We start from the raw sequence: 18,332 nt of genomic DNA, 5'->3' as shown, positions 1-18,332 counted from the left end.
AGCTTATTGAGAGTTTCTAATATGACCTTAGCCATCGATTGGATCAAGTGAAATGCTAATCGTGGCCATTCAATGAGAGATTATAAAGTTAGTCGATGCGCAGCATTGGAGATCATTTGAATTGGGAGAGTTTTCAGTAAGAAGCCAAGAGGGTTTCAGCAGCAGTAATTCAGGAAAGATTTTCTAAAGTTATTCTTCACCTAAGAGACTTACAACTTCTGAGTTTAGAGGGAGGTTTTGCTATCAATATATTTTCTACAAAGAGTGCCAAGCTATTTTTCCAAAAAGCAGTGTGAGCTTGCCAGAGGAGGTGAGAGTTCTTTGGGAGGTACTGTGAATTGCCCGAAAGAGAGATTGAGTTCCCAGGAACGCAAATTGAGCGTCCAGAAGGTCCCACATGTGAGAAATGCGAGTTTTTCGGAGAGCCAGTGCAAATTGCTAGAGTGCTAGTGCGGGTTGCTAGTGGCAATGAGCATTTTAGGAAAGGGGCCAAAGGTTTACTTCCCTAGTTGAATTGATAAACAGAGGAGAAGATAAATATTGTTAGAGCTTTGCCAATGTGAGGCAAGCAGGTGTATTTTTCTCAATAGCAATTTTTCTTAAGATAATAATATAAACCCTCAGACTTAAGACTGGTTTCCCCACATTGGGGTTTTTCGAGGGATGTTTGTCTAAAAATATGTGTTCATTTGTGTGAATGGTTTTTCATGTATTCCGCTACAATTTTATTTGGTGATTGGTGCTATTTATGTTTGTATTCATTACTTTTAGCTAAAAGATTAATTTGTTTTGTATAAGAAACCAAAATAATTAACTGGGTTAATAACACCTTCTAGGTAGCCAAAAATCTCACGGTGAGATTTTTGGTGTTAGATAGTCTAAACATCAAGAGGATAGTGGTTTCTACAAAATCACTCCTTTTGGTGGGTATTTACTCCAATTTCGTCCATAATTTATCTTTCCCCAATTGTTTGCCCTCGTGTAAAAATACTAGTTTACTTTTAGCTTAAACTTGGGGGCTTCTTGAGGGTTTCATGTGCCTTGACCTCATTGAAATACATTGTGGGAAACCCTTTCTCTACACCTTGACTTTCGGCGACCCCAACTATCAACCTATTAAACAAGCCCTAGGTCTTGTGTTATTCATCCTAGGTCTCTCTAGAGAAAGTAAATTGACTCCACTTGGAGCCTTATGCCTAAATTATGTCTCTCTTAGAAAGGCCTTGTTGTGTCACCTTATACCTCAAACCCCAAAAAATCTATCGGGTGACTTATACATATACCGAGACTCCTCCCATTGGTGAAAATCCATAAATAACAGGGGATTTTGGCTATGCTAACAATGGGCCATCACCTCATTGTTGTTACTTAATCTGGTGTCTTGCCTTGTAGGGTACCCCTCTCAAAGGCTTACTAGATTTTGCAGGAACAGTTTGGCGTCATTACCAGGGACAAAGTGAGTCTCTCACGGTAATTTGAAGATTTAGCTTCATCTTGAACAATAGGATAAATCATCTTAAAAACTAGGAAAACACTAAGAGGGCGGGTGAATCAGTGTTGTGAGATTCTTAAAACTTTCTTTCACAAGTCAAGAATACTAGGACACCAATAAACAATTCAACAACCATTCATATAGCCATCACAAGAATCAACACTACAAGCAAAATTAAACACAGATTCTTCAAACTTCTCTTCAATTACTTTCACAAAGGCAAGCTTCAACTTGTTGTAACAAACTTCTTTGGATGCAACCAAAAGGAAGCTACTACTCTCTCATTTATCAACTACTACTAAAAGGAGCAACTACCCCTTGTTTATCAGCTGCCACAGAAAGGACCTACAACCTTTGATTTATTAGTTGCTACTGAAAGAAGATCTTACTCTTGATTGTTTACCACCCACTTCTGGAAGGAGCTACAACCCCTGGAATGCAAACTTCCACTTGCTTGACCTCCTTGATTCATCTTTCATTCCATTTTCAAACTCAAAATATGAAGGCCACTCTCTTACCTAAAACTAATAAATATCTCTCCAATCACATACCCCAATCACCACAAAATCACCTTCAGCATCCTCTAATCTCTAATCAACGCACACAACACTAACACCAATAGCAATAGCATTGTTGACCACTACGTGTCAACTTCCCAGCAGTACACCCCCTATTCTTCGCAAAAAGGGATAGCGCTTGATCGACATGTCCGTGCCATTCGACAGTCATCGTCGACTTGATCATATTATGTTGTAAACCCAGTCTGCATGTGTGAATTGTAAATAATCTTAGCAGATATGAGTCATGTATGCAAATTGCCTAGGTGGACCTAATTTCCTAGTGATAATCTACGTTCTGGGAGGTTTTTTGTCTCACCGATCTATGATCGTCAAAGTTTTCCTTCAGCCTAACCCCAAAGCCGGAATGGATTTTGTCATTAGAATCTTAGGAGAATCCTAGTGTGTTAATCTGCTAGATTATAGTTGTGTCGCAGAACTGGGTGGTTTATGAGGGTCTATGTCAAATGGGTTCTTCCCCTTGAGATGTAAAGTTGTAGAAGTCATGATGTAAAGTGTCTTGAGGGTTAAAAAATGTTTTAATCCCCTCATAAGTCCTAAGTCCTAGGTCCTAGGTGATTTTTCCAAAGGCTAAGTTCGAGGATCCATTTAAAAAATAAATTTAAAAATTAAAAAATTAAAAAAATAACTGAAAAATAAAAATTTAAAAAAATAAAAAATAATAAAATTTATAAAATAAATAAATGAATAAATAAAAATTTAGAACTAAATAAAAAATAATAAAATAAAGTAAAAACCTAAAAATAATAAAATAATAATATTTTTGAGTAAATAAATGCAGAATTTCAATTTTTAATGCATTAAAAAATTTGACGGATGAGATTAAGAGATGTCTTGATCCTCATCGACGGTCGAGATCATTTTGACATGGATCACTCGAACTAGTTGTTGGGAATTTTTCCTTTAAATAAGGTGCTAGGGGTCATTTGAGATCAGAATTGATCTAAGAGTCTGGTGCTAAAGAAAGCTCTCTTGTAGTCAATTTTTCTTGTGCAATAAAGAAGACTTTGGGGTTAAAAATCTTGCTGGTGTTACTCTTCTGAAAATGCTGTAAGATTGTTCTATTTTTTCTGCATAATTTTATTTTCAGCCATTGATAATAGCTTAATGAAGATTGATCTAGGCACAGGTATCTTGTCTGATCTTTGGGGTTTGAATGATAGTTTAGATTCTGAAATATAGTGGCAGGTATCTCCATTTGATCGGGGTTTCACTATTGTTTTCTCCCTCTATGTTAATGGTTGATTTTAAGCTGTGCAGGAAATCCTTTTTTCAGATTACCGAGCGTTAGGGGAAGTTCTCGGCTAAACCAGCCAACTCCCGGTTTGTGTTTTCTAAAAGAGCCCAATTCTTGATCCCGGGCTTATCATTTGAATTTTTTTTTATGAATGCATGCAGGGTTTTCTGAAGTGTCTCACAATAAAATTAAATTCTGATAATACTACTATGATTATTGACAAATCTGGCTACTAAAGAGCCTTAGATTTGTAAATACTGTAAATTTTGTAGTTGGTTTTTTAGGGTTTTATTTTCAATCCTTGCATATATTTTCTGGGTTTTCGTTTTTCTTTTGCAGATTGCAGGTACAGGGTTTTGAGAAACAGTTTCAGGGTTGTTCCCTCTTCATCATCGTTTCCCTGCCATCAATCTCTTGTCAAAGTTGTGGGAAAACGTCCTGTTGCTATCATATATGCTATTTCAGGCCAACTTTCTCATTATCAAACGCATCTTCTTCAGCAGCAGTTTATATTCAACATTCAACACACCTGCAAAATGCATCAAACTGGTTCACCCTTTCACGCTGCCGCTGTTCAGAACCTGCAATAACAAAACAACAAATCAGTAAATCTATGTCTTTGATGCGCAGCCTTATTCTTCTTTCACCCACCCCACCCCATGCTACATTTCTCTCACGCGTTTGTCACACCCACAAACTCCAGCAAACCTTCATCGCACATCCAACTCATAAGTCTTTATTTTCCTCACGCTGCCATACTTGCATCACCTGCTAGCGGCTGTCATTGCCATTCCGCAGCTGTTCTCACCGTCGTCCAGAACCTGCACCTGTAGTAGCAAAACACTTGCTTCACACGCTTTGCTTCAGCCGTCGAGTATCCTGTGTGTTGCGTCCCATCCGCATCCTCTTCGTCCGCCGTCAAAACCTGCAAAGACTAAGAATCACGTTTTTTTATTTTTCACGGGCCAGGTATTTCACGAGTCTGACGTGCGGTAATCTTAGGTTTAGATTTTCATTTTTTTTTGGTGGTATATGCGTTGAATGGTAAGGATCAGGCGTCAGATAAATTTCTTTCAGTTTCAATTCGATTCAAGTGTCTTTTGTAAGCGCTGGTAAATTTTTTTTTAGGTGTCGATTCTCATTTTATTTTTATTTTAGCTGTATTTGATTTTGATTTTAGCTTTAAAATTTTATTTAGGCTTTATTTTAGTTTTCATGCATTAGATTTTTTTTTTTTTAATTTAGTTTTAGATTTATTTAAAATTCTTTAGGCTTTAGTTAGCATAGTTAGCTTTATATTTAGATTTGATTTTTATGATTTTAGTGTTAGGTTAGATTAGATTAATTTTTTTTTTTTTTCATTTTTTTAGTTTTAACTTTAAAATCATAAAAACTATAAAAATATAAAATATAAAGTTCCCTTTAGTTAGTTTTTTTTTTTTGGTTCTATTTTTGTTTAATTTTTTGAACTAAATCTTTTGTTTAGGTTTTGAATTTTGTTAAAAAAAAAAAAAAAATCATAAAAAGATTAAAAAAGTTCCTTTTAGATTTAGATTAGATTTAAATTTTAAGTTTTGTTTTAGTTTTAGTTTAATTTTAAGTTTTGTTTTAAAATTATAAAATATAAAATCATTAAAAAATATAACATTATAAAAGGCAAAAAAGATTTTCTTTTCTTGTGGTTTAGATTTTAATTTTTAGGTTCTTTTTTTTTTAATTAAAGTTTCCCTTAGTCTTTAATTTTTATTTTAAAAAAAAAATGGCAATTTCAGTCTTGGCTCGGGAATTTCTTAGGTTTCATCTTTTACGCTGAGGCTAAAATTTTGATCTCGGAATTAGTGTTTAATATGATTCAATGTTCATCTGAGGATTAACTGCATGAATGTGATCTCTGGTTAATATTTTACGTGATTGTTCAAAGCACTTTATCTTTCGGAATTTCAATCGCTGGAGTATCATTTAAGCATTTTCTCGCATTTGATAATAATTAATTTTTGTTTGAGTTATTTGATGATAAATGGTTGCTCTACATGGTTTATATTTCTGCAGCATCTGATACTTAATCGTTTAAACATTAAATCCACAAGCCACTGGTCTATTAATAAAATCTATTTAGTGCTTGTTTCTTCGTGTCTCCCAACCCAACTGATCCACAGTTGGTCTTCATCATGTCATAGGGTCTACCCCCCTTAGCCGTGGGAGACAAGCTTAAATGGAGAGATCGGGGATCAGGGGGATAGCCCCCGGTCTGAGCGTTGTCGTGACAATCTGTGCGACAACAAGCATCAACAACAATCTTGCAAATTCAATGTTGCTTATAAAGCAATAAGGATAGATAATTTCTGTTTTTAGAACTTTAGTTAACCTCAGCTCTTTATCATGGATAAATCCTTGATTTTGCTTATGTAACATTTTTGTCAAGACTTCTAGGTGTGTTCTTGAAGTCTTCAATCTCTAGTCCCCTATCTCTGTGAGAAAATCTGAGTTAAACTGCCAATTTTGAAATTTTGAAATTTTTACAGGTTTAAGTAGGGCTTTTATCTGCAGTTCTAAATTTGGCGAACTGCCAAATTTGGAAAAACTACTAAATTTTCCTCTAACTCTGTCAACTTTGTTAGTTAACTTTAGTTCTCTATCACTTTTGGCATGGTTACCAAATATGCCACCAAATTTGACCAATAAAACCAAAGTTGTCGACCCATTCATTACAATAAGTGCTTTAAATCATGGTTGTGAAACATTATGGCCACGAGGGCTTAATTCCTTTGTTAAAACACAGTTGCTGACCCATTCATACATCATATAAGCCCAAAGGCCTATCACACAAAACTATGCATATGTCCATCGGTTGGGCCCCTTTGCGCTATAGCCCCTAGGGTTTAACCCAATGTTGCAGTAATCGCTATCGGGATATTAATGGCGAGGGGAAAAAATCTGAAAAAAATCGTAAAATACAAAAATATTCATCTTTTTCAATTTTTTTAATATCTAAAGCATCTATAACATAAAATAAATACATTGACACATAAATATGATAAAAGAATTAATATATAAGATGTGTAATATCATTTCTAGTGCTACATCACACATAAGAGTGAATCATGTCTTGAATAGTAAGTCCTGACTCTTAAGTCCCAACTCAGGCTCAAAATATCAACAAAAAATATAATAATGTATCTCATATCATGAGTCATAATATCGTATACAATGAAATGAACCAAATAACTAAATTCTAATACTATTGATTTCCTCTGCTCCTCTTGCGAGAAAATGCAATAGCTTTCCCTTTCCCTCTAGATGTAGATGTTAGTGGAGTTGGCAGTGGACTCTGCTGTGCTCTAGAAGCTGAAGAACTAGGAGCTATAGGAGGTAGACCACATCCTCTACTGGTGGCAGGGGTAGCCCGGGTAAGTGGTGTCACCTCCTCCTGTTGCTTCACTGCCTCCTCCTCCTCCTCCCCCTCCACTACCTCTTGCTCTAACCAATCATCGACATACTCCATGAGAGGCCTCTCGGCCTCAACCCTTCATGCAACAGTGGTGTCAATCCCATCCAATGAGATGGTATCCATATCAGGTGTCCTCTCAAGTTGCCTCACCCACAATCGAAGATTGTAGTAGACGTAGACCATGTATAAGTCGCTGGGACTCCAACCTGTACAAAGATCATGAAATAATAATTATAGAAAAAATATTGTTTAATGAATTCAAAAAATTATTTGGAAATTTGCAATATTTTAAGTTTTAACTTTTAAGTTTAACCTATTGCGCTTCTTGTTGTGTATTTTTTCAAATACACTCCAGTTGCACTCGCATCCTAAGGAGCTACAATTTTGGTTGAGGATTCGAATGGCAAGCTTTTGCAGAAGGGGTACCCTAGCACAAAACATTCTCCACCATGCATCTACAACAAAATTACAAATAAAATTATAAATAAACATCAGAAAAAAAAAATGAAATTTGAAAGTTGAAGCAAAGTATGAAGTTATGAACTTAAAGAGACAATTAAATTTGAAACAAACTAAAATACCGGGCATTTTAGTCGTCCTATCAGTCACAGCCATGTCAGAGCCAAATGTGCCACCTGCCATCTTGTATGTCTCAATTTTTTTGGAGATTTCTGTTCGTTGAATCGCACCATCCTCTGAACACAGGTTAAGAATCCATCCATGATCTCAGCATCAAATACGAACCCACATGGGTAAGAAAATGCGGGGTTCAGGTAGATCCCTGCAGCATGAATGGGACGATGGAGTGTGTTGTTCCATCGTTCATCAATCACTTCCCATAGGAGGAGTTGTCTCTGAAACCCCTCATCTCCCTTATCATCATAGTAGGCCCGAATGGATTCTTTGGCCCTGTCCATGGCCTCATACAAATAGCCCATTGCGGGCTTCTCACCATCAACTAATCGAAGAACCTTTACCAAAGGTTCAGTAACGGTGCACACCTCCTACACTCCCGCCCAGAAGTCTTCCTGGTATGAAACTAATCTGCATATGGCCTCTCCCTCTGGTTTGCGGCTCATTGTCAAAGCACACCACTCCTCTGAAAGAAACATTCTCTTCACATCCCACATAGAATTCAAGAGGGATTGAAGAGATATGAAACTGGTGGCAAACCGTGTAATGGTGAGACACACGAACTCTTTGTTGTTGGTGAATTTTCTCATCAAGCTAAGCACAGATGTATGATTATATATAAATTTTGTAATGCTTTTTGATGACTCAACAATATCTTTGACAAAGAAAATTTGCCCTATGTCCTCTAACATCAAATCAATAAAATGTGCAGCACAAGGTCTCCAAAATAAAGAATGATGCCTCTCCATAAGCATCCTGCTAGCAGCGACATAATTTGCAGCATTGTCCATTATGACTTGGACAACATATTCTGCACCCACCTCCAAAATAAGCACATCCAGCAAATCACATAAAGTTTTTGCATTTTTGATATGTGAAGATGCATCAACAGATTTCATAAACATTGTCCCCTTGGGACAACTAACCAAGAAGTTTATAAGGGTTCTCCCCTTTTGGTCGGTCCAACCATCTGACATCACAATGCATCATGTTTGTGCCCATGATGCCCTAAACTCCTCTAATCTTTTGGTGCATTCAACCTTTTCATTTTAAAAAATCCAGCCTTTAAAGTCATCATAAGAAGGGATTTTGTACCCTGGGCCAACAGCTGCAATAGCATCAACAGCAAGCTGGAAAAATGCATTATTCCTTGCAACGCTGAAAGGAATATCACTCCAAAGGAAAAATTTGGCCAACAACTTGTTAGCTTGTTCTTTCTCACTTTTTTTAAAGCATTGAAGTGATAGATGGTTGTGAACCAGGCGTGGTTCTAGGAACAAAAAATGATGAGGCAGCTACTGGGTTGGTTGTAGATATTGATGCTGAAGTAGAACCAGTGCCACTTCCTTGTTCACCTGAGCCTAACACAGTCTTTGCTAGTTGCTTCTTCATTTCTGCTTTGGCCTCTCTATTGTGCTCTAAATTTTCCAATGATCTCATGGCTTTTCGGATGATTTCTGGATTTGTATTTCTGCAAGGCCCTACATAAAATCCAGGGATTTGTGCAAGGTGATACTTCAATCTATAAACCCCCTAACATATGTTGCCCGCACAACTTGCAAGACAAGTTTATTCTATCAAACCCTCCATCAGGTTCACCGAATTCCTATAGAGGGTCCAATTTCCATGGCATATTTGTAACTTGGTTGAACTCTTGACTCTTGAGTTTTAAATTTGTAAGATGAAGTTTGAACTTTGAAGTTGAATGGTGAACCTATGGCGAAATAAGGATTGCAAGTTACAAAAATTAAAAAAAAATTACATACATGAGTAACATGACAAAACACATTGAATTTTTTACAATTTAACAAACAAAAACACCATCAAATCAACTCAAACATATTTGATAAACCAATGGGTTATCCAAACCCAACCAAAACAAAAAAAAAAAACCAAAAAAACAACATAAATTTGATGTCCATACCGTTTTGCCGGAGAAAATTGATCCTCTCCTCCTCAGCTCTCAATCCACCAGGGGTTTTGAGTCATTTTCTCCTCCAATCAGCACACAATCGACCAAGATTTTTCTCCAAGGGGACTCCCAATCCACCGCTGCCATTGTATGAACAAATGAATAAAAAAAATCGATTTTTGGGTATTTATAACTCGTTGTCCACCGGCCCCACGATTAAATCACATAGAATCGCGATTTTATCATAGTTATCGCAATTTTTCAAAAAAAATCGCCAAAAAAAAACCCGCATAAAATTCGAGCGATTTTATCGTCGTTTTGAAAAAATCGCTATTTTATCGCGAGTTTCGTATCACTAGTTTAACCAACATGTGCCAACCTTTGTGCCCTTGGTCACCTCATGCACATGAAACCAAGTACTAGAGCTTGACATTTAGAACCCATCTTTATTTCCCCGAGAAAGCACTCAATGTGCTATGATTGAAATCATCAGGGTTTAATCCTCCGAGGTTACATATCCTGGTGGGACCACTTCTCAATTGTTTAGGGGTGATGTGTCAACCCGTGAAGCTTCCAACACTTGCTACTTGTGCGCCAAGTTGTCTTGAATCCTCGTCAACCCAATGTTTCCATAATGAGCTCATTAGCAGATCGTCAGGGTGCCAAGACCTCTGAGGCCCAGGATGACATGTCCCTATGGGACCTTGCACCGCACACATGGACCAATCACAAAATCGTCGAGGTGATCTATCTTTGCCACCTAGATGTCACTGTGTCCCGGAGCTATCTCTCTGGACTTTTCTTCTTGTGCACCCTCGTAAACTTCCAGGGTCATTTCTTCCAAGATGATGTATCTGCCACAATGATGCCACCTATACTCCTTTGCCACGTGTCACTAGCCAACGAGTGCCACGTGTCATCCATTTCTGGCCCACTTGGCCACCCAAAAACACCAAATTTTCATGCCAAGTGTCACATCCATGTTGGTGCTACATGTCCCACTGACATCATCATGGCTTCACATCACCTCTGTAGGCCAATAAAATCATGCCACGTGTCATCCTCCAATTTTTCCACGCAGTCAAGGATGCGGAGGAAGAGGAGTCGCGAGGAAATGAATTTTGTCGAAGTGCTTTATAAAATTTGAAGGGGTGAGACAGGAATTTGTGCAGCAACTAACAAGAATATTGTCATTTCCCCAAATCTGCGTCCCCGGAGATTTCTTATGAGCCTCCCTTTAACTCTTTCGGGGTGACAAGCCAGGCATTGGTAACTCCACGAAATGATGCATTTCATTAAGAAGGATCGATGATATATACAAGGAGAGGGATACTATTGGAATTCACATTCCAATGTCCCTTTGTCTTCTTTATTTTCTTATTTACATTATTTACAAGTTTCCCAATGCCAAAGATTAGGTGTCAACATTCCCCCCCCCCCCCCCAATCTAAAGGAATGTTGGTGACTCCAAGCATCATTATGAATCTTTCAAACTTTTCTCTTCCAAACGCTTTGGTGAAGATGTCTGCAATTTGCTCATCTGTGGAACAATGGCGTAGGTGAAGAGTCTTGTCCTCAACATGATGTCGAATCAAATCATACTTTGTATTGTTATGCTTGATTTGGTCATGGAACTTTGGATTCTTGGCCAAGTTTATTGCAAAAGTATTGTGAATCAAAAGAGGAGTAGAATGCACTTGTTTCTCCTGCAAATCTTCAAGAATTTTCCTGAGCCACACAATTTCCTTCGTTGCTTCTGCAACTACCACATATTCTGCTTTTGTTGTGGAATCTATTGGAACTAACTATTTGTGTGACCTCCTGGAGATAGCTTCTGATCCAAGACTCATAACATAACCTGAAATAGATACTCCATTTTCTTTATCTCCATCAAAATCTAAATCAAAGTATCCAATCAAGCTGAAATCATCCACCTGTGTATACTTGAGTCCAAAGTCTTGAGTTCCCTTCAAGTACTTTAGAACTCTTTTTGCAGCAGACCAATGAACCTCACAAGGCTTTTGCATAAACCTGGAGAGGATTCCAACAACAAATGAAATGTCTGGTCTAGTAGTAATCAGGTAGTTAAGACTTCCTACGAGCTATTTGTACTTGCATCCTCAAATTCATTTCCTTTTGTGGATGTGAGCTTTAAATTTTGTTCTATTAAAGTGGTCAAAGGATTGCATTCAGCCATGCCAAATTTGTTCGACATATTTTGTTAATTTATGGTATGTTCTATGCTTAGAGCAGTTTACTTATCTTTTTTATTATTATCCACAAATTAGCAATCACATGTACATAAGGTAAAGTGTAGATAGAACATTAAACGATCGACAGAAAACAAGCCAAGACAAGAGACACAAAATGTGGCAGCTAGCCAGGGACAAACCCCAATGTGGGGAAACCCTTTGATCAAATCTTCCTTTATCTTCAATAATTCAGCAGAGAGAAATAGTACATAAATCTAATTTACATCAGCAGTAGCAAACCGTAGATCAACCAAACTAGGGCAGACAATATCTTACAAACCGACCGTCGAATCGACATGATTCCTTCACCAAAAAATGCGGCCTTCAGAGGAGATCCAGATTCACCTACAGCGCAGTTCTGAGAGAGAAACTGATGGTCAATGCTGGTCAAACTTTGGATCTGCAGTTGCAACCCTAAATCTACGTCCTTCCTTCCACATGTGTGAGAGAAGAGTCTCTTTCTGCACAGTAGGAGAAGAGCCTCTTTTCTGCACAAGAGAGAGAGAGAGATGTGATGAGATGAGTGAGTCCAAATGAGGAAAATACCTCCTGTATTTATACACAATTGTTGATGATTGAATAGATGCGACTGTTGGGCTTCTGAGCCTACATGAGTTGTTGGTCGGCTTGATAATTATTCCATAATCAAAATAAATTCATATCTCCATAAATACTTATCGAAATTGGATGATCTTTAGATCAATCCTACACCTCTCGATGAGAGGAATCTAATAAAAATATTATCAGCCATGAATAAGATGACCCACATGGAGTTTGGCCCTAGTTGCCAATTTTAACACTCCCTCTCAACTAGGGAGAACTCCATCTGCAATTCGTCTGTCGGTCGCTACTATTCATCCATCAAATGCACTGCCCTGTACAGCTTGACCCCTGCTCTACTCTGCTCTATTCTACCTGCTCTGCTCTGTTCTGTTCTGCCCTGTTCTGATCTACTTTGCTCTGCTTTGTCCGAATTATGAAGAGGAAGAAATGATCGAGGATGTATCATACCATCCTCCATTGACTCAAAGTCAGTCTCAAAGTGTGTACCACTGGTCCCAGAGCAGTCCTCAACCAACCGGAAGTCAATGTCATAATGGGTACAACTCCTACCATTGGTCCCAGACCGATATCATCCTTCACTAGCTCAAAGTCAGTCTCAGAGTGTGTACCACTGGTCCTAGACTAGTCCTCAACCAACCCGAAGTCAGTGTCATAGTGGGTATAACTCCTACCACTGGTCCCAGAGCAGTATCATTGATCCCAGATCAATGAAGGTCATCCTAGCATAGGGAGTACGGTAGATACAGCAATGCATCCATCGATACTACTATCGTCCCTATCCTCATTTCCCTGCTCATTGATCAGATGAGAGGTACTTCCCATGAGTCCCAGACTGCATGGGTAGGATGCCTCGACAGGATAACTAATCAATCCTGTCCACAAGAGAGCGAATCATCCTATCCCACAAGAGAGCGAATCATCTTGTCCCACAAGAGAGCGAATCATCTTGTCCACAGGAGAGTGAATCATCTTGTCCACAAGAGAGCAAATCATCCTGTTCACAATCGCCATGGAGAACACATCAGCCAGGCCTCACAGGAGAACTAATCACCCTGCTACACAATCGTCATGGAGAACACATCATCCAGACCTCACGGGAGAACTAATCGTCCTGCTACATAATCGTCATGGAGAACACATCATCCAGACCTCACAGGAGAACTAATCATCCTGCTACATAGTCACCACGAGGTGTCACAGTGAAAGTTTTGAGTCTTTTGCCCTGTACATGTACACCACCAGGGGATCGTGAGTCACCCTGTGGTCATATGTCGCTCCAAGAAGTACCCCGCGCCCCCCGGAGCTCCCAGAGCTCAATACATCATACAGGACCCTCATCAGAGGGTCTTTGAACGACACCAAGTCATTCTCGAAAAGTCAGGAATTTGACCTTCCCTAGGGGCTTTGTCAAAATGTCGGCGACCTGTTCATCTGTACCGATATGTTGGAGCCTTATTGCTCCTCGCTGCACCATATCTTGAATATAGTGATACCTGATATCGATATGCTTGGAGCGATCGTGAAATACGGGATTCTCTGACAAACGAATCCTACTCTGGTTGTCACATAGAAGAGCTTTCGCAACTAAACTGCCTCACAAAATGCCATGCTAGCAGCAATATACTATGCCTCAGCGGTGCTCAAAGCCACCGACTTCTGCTTCCTGCTCATCTAGGATATCAAAGCAGATCCCAAGGAGAAACAGCACCCGGAAGTGCTCTTCTGATCCACCACACTGCCTGCCCAATCAGCATTAGTGTATCCAAGTAGTCTCACATCTCCGGCATTGTATCTTAACCCATATGTAATTGTGCCACGAAGATATCTTAACAGATTCTTGGCACCAATCCAATGTATGTGGTGTCAACCATATGTTGACTTAATGTGTTCACTGCAAAACATATATCTGGACGGGAGTTCACTAAGAACATTAATGCTCCGACGAGTTGTCGATACTCGGTGGCATTTCGTAAAACAGGTCCAGTAGCACTACCGCTTAACTTCTTGAAGTCAAGCTCCATCAGGGTAGTTACAGGCTTGCAGTCCACCATACCGAATCTTTCCAATATCTTCGCCACATATTTTCCTTGAGATAGGAAAATTTCTCCTAACTTCTGCCACACTTCAAGTCCTAGGAAATAGTGCATCAACCCTAGGTCCTTCATTTCAAATTCAGAAGCCAACTCCCTCTTACATTTGTGAATGAGAGGGTCTGCACCTGTTAGAAAGAGGTCATCCACATACAACACCAGTATGAAAGGTTTGTCATCTTCAACCTTAAAGTAAAGGTTAGGATCGGCTTCACTCTAGTGAATCCCAACTTCATCAAGTAGCTTTCGATCCTCTCATACCATGCTTGGGGTGCTTGCTTTAACCCATAGAGAGCCTTCTTCAACCTGCATATATGAGATTTTCGATCATAAATCTCAAATCCTTCAGGTTGCTCCACATAGACCTCTTCTTTGATCAAACCATGCAAGAACGCGGTCTTGACATCCATTTGATGTAGGTTCCATCCTTGCGAAGCCGCAAGGGCTATGATCAAGCAGATGGTGGTATATCTGGAAACAGGTGCAAATATCTCATCATAGTCTATACCTTCCTTCTGGGAGAAGCCACGAGCGACAAAACGAACCTTATACTTTTCTGTACTTCCATCTGCTGCATGCTTTATCTTGTAAAGCCATTTAGAAGTGACAACTGTCTTGTCTTGGGGTGTGGGAACTACTTCCCAGACATAATTCTTCATAATAGACTCATATTCTTTGGTCATAGCATCCTTCCATACTTGATGCTTGACGGCATCTGAGAATGATGAAGGCTCATTTTGTATGATCGTTCTCATGATGGTCAGGTATCCCTGATACCTGTTAGGTCTCTTATCTTCACGGAAGGTTCCTCGGGGTGCAGTGTGTCCTTCAGCATCATCGAGTAGCCCCCTAAGCCAAGAGGGCCTCTTCCTAGAAGAGGAAGGCTCAGGTGGATCAATAAGATTCATGGGTTCATCCACATCGGGCATTGTTACATATACGGCGGTGTTTGCAGCGTCGGCCCATAGAAACTTCAAAAGTCTTTGATCATGGAGCATGGCACAGACAGCTTCCACAATCGTACGGTTCTTCCTTTCTGCCACGCCATTTTGTTCAGGAGTATATGGTGTAGTGGTCTCCCTCTTAATGCTAGCCTCTTTACAAAAGTCATGAAACTCGTTAGATTCATATTCAGTCCCATTATTAGTCCTTAAGATCTTGATCTTCTTTTCAGATTTCACGATCAAGGCTTGAGATGTGTCACAAGGCATGACACCTAGCAGACTTCCTCCGACCTAATATAATGATTCAGCTCGAAACACAAGAGTGAAGGCATCTTTAATATTGTTTTTCCATGCACGTACCTTGCCATCGATGAAAGCCACCTTGTAGCCTTTGTAGAGAGAGATGTGATGAGATGAGTGAGTCTTGTTGTTGCACAAAGTGTCTAGGCACCGCAACAACGCTCAGACCGGGGGCTGTCACCCTGATCCCCGATCTCTCCATTTAAGTCGTCTCCCTATAGCAGGCTAAGGGGGGTAGACCCTATGGGATAACAGAGAACCAGCTGTGAATCAGCCGGTTTGGAAGACACAGCGAAGCAACCAAATACTTGATTAAGGCTTAGCGAAACTTAGAATTTGATTAAATTTTAAATGATTACAACCAGTGCCTTATGCGGTTAATGATCCAAGGTAATTAATTAGTTGTTGTTGCTTATAAAAAAATCAATGACTACTTGGAAATTTGCAAAATATCTTATATGTAATGAGCATTAAATAATTCAAGCAATAATCGAAAGATTTTCCATAGAAGTAAAATATCTTAGCAATTAAATTTCAAGAGATGCAAATGCTTTAAATAACCACAAAATTTAAATGCTAGCCAGTTTCAAATAGTTAATCTCCAAATATAAACATTTAAGCACATTTAACTATAGCACAAAAAGACACCAAGAGGAAAATCTAAACTTGACAGCCTAATTATTCCTTAGGTGAATTTATCGATATGCCAAGCAACATTAAATGTGACCAAAATCACAAAGGATTTTTTTTTTTTGAAAATTTTTTTTAGATAAAATTTAAATGAAGCCAAAAATTGAACTTTTATTATTCTTTTTAGATTTTTTTTTTTTATATTTTAAATCAAAACAAATGAAATCAAAACGAATGTTTGTTTTTTATTTTTATTTTTATTTTTTGATTTGAGAAGAAACAAACAAAAATAAAAAAATTCATAAACCAAATATGCCTAAACTAAAACTTAACTAAACCAACGAATACTAAAAGAAAAAAAGAAACGAGGTTTATGAATGCAGGTCTGCGTGAGTCCGACGGTGGAGTTTGGAGACTGTGGAGGAGAGTCGACGAGCAGAAGATACAATGAGAGTTTTTTGCAAGGATGGCAGCGAAAAGGACGCGAAGAGTAGCTGCGCACAGAGGGTAGCAAGGAAGAGTTTCGGTGTGCAGGTTTCGACAGAGGAGGATAGCTAAGGGAGCTAAACGTGGGTTTGAAGGGTCGAATGGTAGCGATTATTGCAGGTTTGACGGAGCTCGAGCAGGGAGCCACGCGGATCAGTGGAGAAAGTTTGATGGGGGAGCCGCAAGGGTGGGAAGCTGCATTTGGAGGCAGCATACAAGTGCGATGGACAACGGATGGGGAAGAGATAGCACGCAAGTATCCAAAGAGGGAAGTGTTTGAGTGTAATATTCCTAATTAACCATGGCTAATTAGAATATTCGATTTTGTTCAATTTTTGCCTTCTATAGTTATTTGTAAAAAAAAAAGTGAGGAAGGGGGGACATAACTCACTTTTAGAATAAAAAGTCACTTCCTAGTAGCACAACGTTGTGACTTAAAGGGGAGCCAAGGGGGCCAAAGGGGGACACAGAAATGGAGCCCACGCAGACACATGGAGGGACTGCGCAGGAGGGAAGAAACACATGGCAAGAGAGGAATCACGCAGTAGGAGGTGAGCCTTGGGATTGAGAGAGGCAAAGGCTATAAAAGAGAGAGGAGCCCCCTCATTTTGATCATTCCAGTTATGAGCATTTGTGATAGTCATTTCGACTTAGAGCGCGCTTGTTGTTTAGCTAGTCTGCAGCACTGTTTAGTGCATTGAGTGTCTCCGTTCGGAGATCTCACCCTTAGCCCCGGGGGACTTCGAGTGCCTGCTCGGGCAAGGTATTTCCATTGGCATTCCAACAGTAGTTTCATCAGCGTTTTGGAGGATTGCGCAGCACTAAGAGGAAGACGCAGTTCTTTCTGGCAAGAGTCTGGGTTGAGGGTTTGCAGGAGGATTTGCGCTGAGAGGTAGAGCAAGGGATCAGCTCTTTCATATTGGAGAGTTTTGGCAAGAGTTTCAGGCAATTTTCTGGAGGGTTTCATTCAGTGGCAGCGCAAAGCATTGAGGGATTGCGCAAAACCCCAAGGGGGTGATTTTCGGGGGTCGGCCGTTTTAGAAACTTTTTCTGGGCTTTTCTAGGTTTCTTGAGTAGAGTTCGATCCCAGAGTTTCAGCCTTTTCTAAGGAGGGGAGTAGCCCCAAATCCTTATTTGATTTCTACTAGCAGCAGCTTGGACGCAGTTCAGAAAGGGGCCATTCCTTGCTATTTTGAGTGTATTTCTTCACTTTCCTGGTGCAAATCGAGGTGCCATCTTCCTGATCACCTCCTTTACTCATTCTATTACTCAGCATAATAAAACGGCTCAGCATTCTCTCTGCATTTCTTGAGTATTTGCTTATGGTTATCTGTTGCATCATTGTTATTTGTATCTCTTGAGCATTCTCGGCTATTATACCACTTGTGTGTTCTCGTATACTCTTAGACAGAGTCTGGAAAGGGCCAAGTAGCCTCCAGATCTCGCCCTCTTTTCAGAGGCGACATATCTGGTAAATGCCCTCCCAGTCCATCTCTGGTTGGAATTTGCTTGTGTTTGAGGAATATTCCTGGTAAGGGATATTACAGTGGCATCAGAACATAGATTTGGCTCAGCCTGTGGAGCTAGCAATCTATGACACCGAGGCAAAAACCCTACATCTGTTACAGAGGTCGGAGGTACAGGGACACTGGGCGTAGGTTGGAGAACACTTACGGAGAGGGAGACTGTGTTCCGATGGTGGACGCAGAATAGTAGGAGCCTGTGGTGGACGCAGGACAGAGGGACCCTGTGGTGGACGCAGGACA

At 39.6% G+C, this 18,332-nt stretch overlaps 1 protein-coding gene across 3 annotated transcripts in view; it reads right to left on the bottom strand.

Moving 5' to 3' along the window:
• Positions 1–18,332, bottom strand: part of LOC149172301 (uncharacterized) — a 341,920-nt gene that overhangs the window by 83,968 nt on the left and 239,620 nt on the right. The window lies entirely within an intron of this gene.

Source organism: Pinus tabuliformis, chromosome 4_2, assembly GCF_031772625.1.
Source record: "Pinus tabuliformis cultivar Carrire ecotype Pingquan chromosome 4_2, CPIR1, whole genome shotgun sequence".
Classification (NCBI taxonomy): domain Eukaryota; kingdom Viridiplantae; phylum Streptophyta; class Pinopsida; order Pinales; family Pinaceae; genus Pinus; species Pinus tabuliformis.
The sequence above is the reverse complement of the archived record's forward strand: the minus strand, read 5'-3'. Positions and strand labels throughout refer to the sequence as shown.